General features: G+C 42.0%; 1 protein-coding gene across 17 annotated transcripts in view; it reads right to left on the bottom strand.

The window, feature by feature from the left end:
* Positions 1-5244: 5244 nt before the first annotated feature.
* Positions 5245-7349, bottom strand: part of ZDHHC11 (zDHHC palmitoyltransferase 11) — a 79586-nt gene continuing 77481 nt past the window's right edge. For all 17 annotated transcript variants that reach the window (XM_073014865.1, XM_073014867.1, XM_073014869.1 and 14 more), the window contains one exon: positions 5245-6653. The gene's annotated coding sequence lies outside the window, so the exon portion shown is untranslated. The remainder of the gene's footprint in view (positions 6654-7349) is intronic.

The following is a 7349-nucleotide window of genomic DNA, read 5'->3' as shown; positions in this document are numbered from 1 at the left end:
CCACAGCAGGTGAGTAGTCACGGCCCCTTGAGAACCCTAAGCAGCTCCTGTGTGGGTCCTGGGCTGGGGACAAGCTACAGCCTGGGTGCATGGGGCCTGAGGGGGTGGTCAGTGTGACGCCTGTTGCTGAAGGAACGACGTGCCTGCCTGGGTGTGGGGCCTGGGAAGGCTGATGGGGGTGTTGAAGCCGCTCCCACGGGTCCTTGGCAGCTTAGGTAAAATGTCTGTGGGGATGTGGGTGTGCACGTGTGTGCACATGCATGCGTGTTTGTGTATTCCTGTGTGTGAATATGCACCTGTATGTGTGAGTATGCATGCTGGTGTATGTATGTTGGTATGTGCTCAGCTGCGTTATGTTCAGCTGTGTGTGTATTTGTGTGTCTCTGTGTGTTTGCACGAGTGTGTGTCTGCGTGTGCTTGTGTCTCTGTATGTGTGCATGTGTTTGCACCTGTATGTCCACCTGCCTGTGTGCTTGTGTGTGGATGTGTTCATGTGCCCATGTCTGTGTGTTTGCGTGTGTGTGCACGTGCCTATGTGCCTGTGTGTGCCTGTGCCCGTGTGTCTTTGTGTGTGTGCATGTGTGTGTGTTTGCACCTGTGTGTGTGCACGTGCCTTGTGTGTTTGGGCTATGATTGCATCTGGTTATATTGTTTAAAGAAGCCAAGTTCAATTTTGGGGTTGGAATTGCTGTGGAACATGGAATGAAAGTGCAGGTTCTGGGTCTTGCTGCCAGGGAGCGACTCTGGCTCCACCATCACACACCTGTGACCCAGAGAAGGGCAGCTGAGCCTTGTGGCCTCACTGTTGCCACTGGTCAGATGCTGATGAGGAGGGGAAGCCACATGGGGGGTGTTCAGCCCTAGGCAGAGCTGCTTGAAGCACATTCTTAATATGCCAGCCATTGCTACCTCAGTTCCACAGCCGATGCTAGGGAAGAAGGATGCGGGGACACGGCAACAGGACAGTGTGCTGGGCAGAAAAGATGTGGACGGGAGCCCATGCCTGGCAGAGACACGGAGGACCAGAGAGAGGACGGCGTCGCAGAGCTGAGGGCCGCAGAGAAGGGGGGCGCTTGTGTCTGCAGTGGAGAGGACACACCCCAGCTGGCCAGGGCAGGGGCGGAGGCCCTGGGTGTGGCTGTCAGAGGCAGTGGGCAGTGAGCTCTGTGAAGCCGAGATGGCTCCAAGCAGACCACACGGAGCCTGGTCCGCTTCTGTCCCTGCAATTGTTTTCTCCGCTGTCGGAAGTGGCTTCACTTGTTGTGTGGATGCCCTGCACTCAGCCCAGGACTAGATGGATTCACAGCCAGATTCTACCAAACATATGAAGAACTAATACCAATCCTTCTGAAACTATTCCAAGAAATTGAAGAGGGGGGATATCTCTCTAACTCATTCTATGAGGCCAGTATCACCCTGGGACCAAAACCAGACAAAGACACAACAAAAAAATAAAACCCCAGATCAATATCCCTGTGAATATAGATGTAAAAATCCTCAACAAAATACCAGAAAATAGAACCCGACAGCACATCAAAACGATAATGCATCCTGATGAGGTGGGATTTATCCCAGGGATGCAAATCAATAAATGAGACACGGCACATGAACAGAATTAAGGATAAAAACCAAATGATCATCTAAATAGATGCTTTTGATCAAATTCAGCCTCCCTTCATCATAAAAATTCTCAACAAACTAGAAGGAACATGCATCAACATAATAAAAGCCTTACATGACAAATCCACAGCCAGCATCATACCTAACGGGGAAAAGTTGAAAGTATTCCCTCTAAGAACTGGTATAAGACCCGGACGCCCACTTTCAGCACTATTATGCAACATAGTACTGAAAGTCCTGGCCAGAGCAATCAGGCAAGAGAAAGAAATAAAGGGAATGTAAATTGGAGAAGAAGGAGCCCAAACTCTCCCTTTCTGTTGGTGAAATGATATTCTGTATAGAAAACCGTAAAGACTTGTATTAGTCCATTTTCCCACTGCTGGTAAAGGCATGCCTGAGACTCAGTAATTTATAAACAAAAAGAGGTTTAATGGACTCACAGTTCCACATGGCTGAGGAGGCCTCACAATCATGGTGGAAGGCAAAAGGCAGATCTTACATGGCAGCAGGCAAGAGACAGAATGAAGGCCAAGTGAAAGGGGTTTCCCCTTATAAAACCGTCAGATCTCGTGAGACTTATTCACTACCATGAGAACAGTATGGTGAAAGCTGCCCCCGTGATTCAATTATCTCCTACCAGCTCCCTCCCACAACACATGGGAATTATGGCAGCTACAATTCAAGATGAGATTTGGGTGGGGACACTGCCAAACCCTATTGGTTCCACCAAAAAACTCTTAGATTTGATGAATAAATTCAGTAACATTTAAGGATACAAAATTAATGTACAGAAATCAATAGCATTCTTATACACCAATAACAATCTGGCCAAGAACCAAATCAGGAAGGCAATCTCATTTATTATAGCTACAAAAAATTACCTAGATATATATTTAACCAAAGAAGTGAAAGATCTTTATAAGGAGAACTACAACACACTGATTAAAGAAATCATACATGACACAAACAAATGGAAAAGCATCCCATGTTTATGGATTGAAAGAATCAACATTGTTAAAAATCATCATACTGTTCAAAGGAATCAACAGACCCAACACAGTCTCTATCAAATTAGAAAAAAAATCCTAAAATTTACATGGAACCCAAAAACAGCCCAACTAGCCAAAGCAATCCAAAGCTAAAAGAACAAAGTAGGAGGCATCACATCACCTGACTTCAAATTATACTACAAGGGTATGGTAACCAAAACAGCATGGCAGTAGTACCAACATACACATATAGATTAATGGAACAGAGTAGAGGACTCAGAAATGAAGACACAAAGTCCATAAAAATATACACTAAGGAAATGACACCCTTTTCAATAAATGGTGCTGGGAAGACTGGATTGGCATATGCAGAAGAATGAAACTGGACCAATACCTCTCACCATATACGAATGTTAACTCAAGATGGATTGAAGACCTAAACGTAAGACCAAAATCTATAAAAATCCTAGAAGAAAACTTAGGAAAAATTCTTCTGGACATTGGCCTGGCAAATAATTTACGACCAAGTCCTCAAAGCAATTGCAACAAAAACAAAAATAGACAAATGGAACTTAAACTTCTGCACAGCAAAAGAAACTATCAACAGGGTAAATATACAACCTGCAGAATGGGAAAATACTTGCAAACTATGCATCTGACAAAGGGCTAATATCCAGAATCTACAAGGAAGTCAAACCAAATAAGCCCATTAAAAAGTGGGCAAAGGATATGAACAGCCATTTTTACAAGGAAGACACAAAAGTGGTCAAAAAACATGAAAAAATGCTCAACATCACTAATTATCAGAGAAAGGCAAATTAAAATCACAATGCAATACCATCTTAGACCAATCAGAATGGCTATTATTAAAGTCTAAAAACAAGAGATTTTAGTGAAGATGTGGAGAAAGGGGAATTCTACTGGGAATGTAAATCAGTCTAATCTTTCTGGAAAACAGTACGGAGATTTCTCAAAGAACTAAAAACAGAACCACTATCTGGTTCAGCAACTCCACTAATCGGTGTATACCCAAAGGGAAAGAATTAATTATATCAAAAACCACCTGCACTTGTATGTTTATCACAACACTATTCACAACAGAAAAGATAATGGATCAACCTAAGCATCCATCAGTGGAGGACCAGTTAAAGAAAATGTAGCACATATACACAAGGTAATACTACCCATTCATAATAAAGAATGAAATCATATCTTTTGAGCAACATGGATAGAGGCCATTATCCTGAGTGAAATAACTCAGAAACAAAAAGTCAAATACCACATGTTCTCACATATAAGTGGGAGCTAAACAATGTGTACACATGGACATATAGAGTGGAATAAGACGACACTGGACACTCCAAAAGGTGCGAGGGTGGAAGCAGGTGAGAGTTGAAAAATTACGTATTCAGTACAATGTTCACTATTCAGGCGATGGGTACACTAAAAGCCCAGATGTCACCACTATGCAATATATGCATGGAAGAAATCTGCACTTCTACCCCTTACATCTATAAACACTTTAAAACTCTGTTCTTAAATAACTGTATCTCAGAATGAGATTTTATCTTATCTGCATCCCCGAATAGGATTTACCTAGGTGTGGATTTCTTCTTTTTATTTATGCAGCTTGTCATAATTAACTCATCATATACCTGTGGATTTGTGTCTTTTGTCAGTTTCGTGAAATCCTCAGGAATACTGATAGGACTCCAGAAATATCCAACACCAGAGAAGGTAACAATTTTTGACATCCAATCAGAAATATTAGGCATACAAACAAGTGGGAAAATAGGAGCCATAAGGAGACCAATTAGTCTATTAAAATGGATCCAGAACAGACACAAAGGCATTAAAACAATATCAAAACTGTATTCCACATATTGTAAAAGCTAATTTGAGGCACGGAAGATATAACAACACTCTGGATCACTGTTCTAGAGGTGAAAGCTACAATGTATAAAATAAGAACTGCACTGCATGGGATTAATGGCAGATTAGATGTTAAAGAAGAAAAGATTATTCATTGTGAAACCATAGTAATATGAACTATCTGAAATGAAACCAAAAGAGGATTAAAAAAATTAAGCCAAATAATCTGTAATCTGTGGGACAACTTCAAGTGGCTTAATATATGTTTAATTGAAGTCCCTGAAGGAGAGAAGAAAACATGAGTAATGAGGGTAGTGCATTAAAAAGGATCTTTGGAAAAATAACGACAACATTTTTTTCCAAATTTGATGTTAACTATAAACCTACAGATGCAAGAAGTTCAATGTACCTCAAGCACAAGTACCATTGAATAAAATTACATCATGTATCATTATAATCAAATTGCTCAATCCCAGTGATAAATAGAAATTTAAAAGCAGACAGGAAAAATTGTCAAAGTATGTAAAGGGACACACTGGTCCATCCCATAGAAGTTATTTGAGACTTGTGGAGGCTAGTAAGCCGTGTTTTGGGCAATATTCCTTGTGTGCCTAAGGAGAATGCACATTTTCTATTAATAATAAATGAGCTTCCAGTTCCACAGATGTCCCATAAATTAAGCCTGTTAATGGTGTTGTCCAAGTCTATATTTTTATTATTTTAAAAATATGGTTGACCTAACAGTGATTGAGAGTTGCATTGAAAACTTCCATAAGTGATAATTTTTTCTAAATTATTTCCTGTGGGCTCTGTGTTTGCTTTACATGTTTTCCCTCAATAAATACATCTTTTTTGACGTCCCATTAGTGTAGGATTGTTGGTGGTAAACTTGGCTTTTATTTACCTGAAAATATGATTAATTTGCTCTTTTTCCTACAAACAGTGTTGCTAGGTACAAAATTCCAGGTCAAAAGTGATTTTGTTTTTTTGTTTTTTTGGTCACACTTTGTACATATTACTATTTATCTACTATTGTTACTATTAATACATCTGCTGTCTAATTGCTTTCCTTCTGTGGATGATTTGTTGTTTCTTTCTGGTTGTTTTTAAAGTTAGATTTTCTTTTGTGTTCCGCCTTACCCTACAATGTATCTAGGCCTGGATTTCTTATTTTCATTTGTGCAGTTGTCATCAATTACTCATCATGAATACCTATGGATTCAGGTCTTTTGTCAGCAATTACCCAGGTTCAGTTATTTCTTTATAGCAATGCAACAATGGGTTCATTCAGAAAATTGGCACTGAGGAGCAGGACATTGCTATAAACATGACTGAAAATGTGGTAGCAGGTTTGGAACTGGGTAATGAGCAGAGGTTGGAAGACTTTGGAGGGCTCAAAAGAAGACAGAAAAGTGAGGGAAAGTTTGGAACTCAGTGACTTATTAAGTGGCTGGAACCAAAATGCAGATAGAAATATGGATAATGAAGGCTGGACTGACAAGGTCTCAGATGAAAAGGAGGAAGTTATTGGGAACTGGAGCAAAAATCACCCTCCTGTGCCTTAGCAAAGAGTTTGGCTGCATTGTAATTGTGTCCTAGTGATCTGTGGAAGTTTGAACTTAAGAATGGTAACCTCGGGTGTCTGGCAGAAGACATTTCTAAGCAGCTAAACATTCAAGAAGTGGCATGGCTGCTTCTAACAACCTATGATCAGATATGGGAGCAAAGGAATGACTTCAAGTTGGAATTTATACCTACAAGGAAAGCAGGGTGTAAAAGTTTGGAAAATTTGTGGCTTAGCCATGTGGTAGAGAAAGGAAAAAATGTTTTCAGGACAGGAATCCAAACAGGCTGCAGAGCAACCACTTATTAGAGAGATTTGCATGGCTAAAAGGGAGCCAAGTGCTAATATCCAAGACAATGGGAAAAAGACCTTGAAGACATTTCAAAGATCTTTGCAGCAGCCCCTCCCATCACAGGCCCAGAGGCCAAGCAGAAAACAATGGCTTAATGGGCCAGGACTAGGGCCCTGATGCCCTGTGCAGTCTTGGGACACTGGTACCTATATCCCAGCTTCTTCAGGTGGTTCAGTGGTGGTTCAGCAGTCTCCAGGTACAGCATGGACTGCCGCTCTAGAGGGTAAGCCTTGGTGGCTTCCAAGTGGTGTGAAATCTGCAGGAACACAGAACACAAGAGTGAAGGGGGATTGGCGGCTTCCCTCTAGATTACAGAGGATGTGTGGGACAACCTGGCTGCCCAGGCAGAAGCCTGCTGCAGCAGCAGAGCCCTCACAGAGATACTCTGTGAGGGCAATGCTGGGAGGAAATGTAGGGTCGGAGCCCACATAGACTCCCCACCAGGGCACTGCCTAGTGGAGCTGTGGGTAGAGGGCTTCTGCCCTCCAGACCCCAGAATGTTTGATCTACTGGCAGCTTGCAGCCTCAGCCTGGAAAAGCCACAAGTACTCAACTCTAACCCATGAGATTGGCTGCAGGGGCCACAAGCTGCAAAGCCACCAGGGTGGAGCTGTACAAGGCCTTGGGAGCCCACGCCTCACACCAGTGTGCCTCATGGAGTCAAAGGAGATTATTTTGGAACTTTAAGGTTTAATGTCTGCCCTGCTGAGTTTTGGACTTGCTTGGGGCCTGTAACCTCTTTTGGCCAATTTCTTCCTCTTGGAATAGGTATGTTTACCCAGTACCTGCACCATTATTGTATCCACTGTCTGCGAAGTAAATAACTTGTTGTTGATCTCACAGGCTCATAGGTGGAAGGAACTCATCTCCAGAGGAGACTTTGGACTTAGCATTTTGATTGAGTTGATCCTGGAATGAGTTGAGACTTTCAGGGACTACTGGGAAGGGATGA

This window comes from Chlorocebus sabaeus, chromosome 4, assembly GCF_047675955.1.
Source record: "Chlorocebus sabaeus isolate Y175 chromosome 4, mChlSab1.0.hap1, whole genome shotgun sequence".
Lineage (NCBI taxonomy): Eukaryota > Metazoa > Chordata > Mammalia > Primates > Cercopithecidae > Chlorocebus > Chlorocebus sabaeus.
This window is presented reverse-complemented; position numbering and strand designations above follow the sequence as displayed.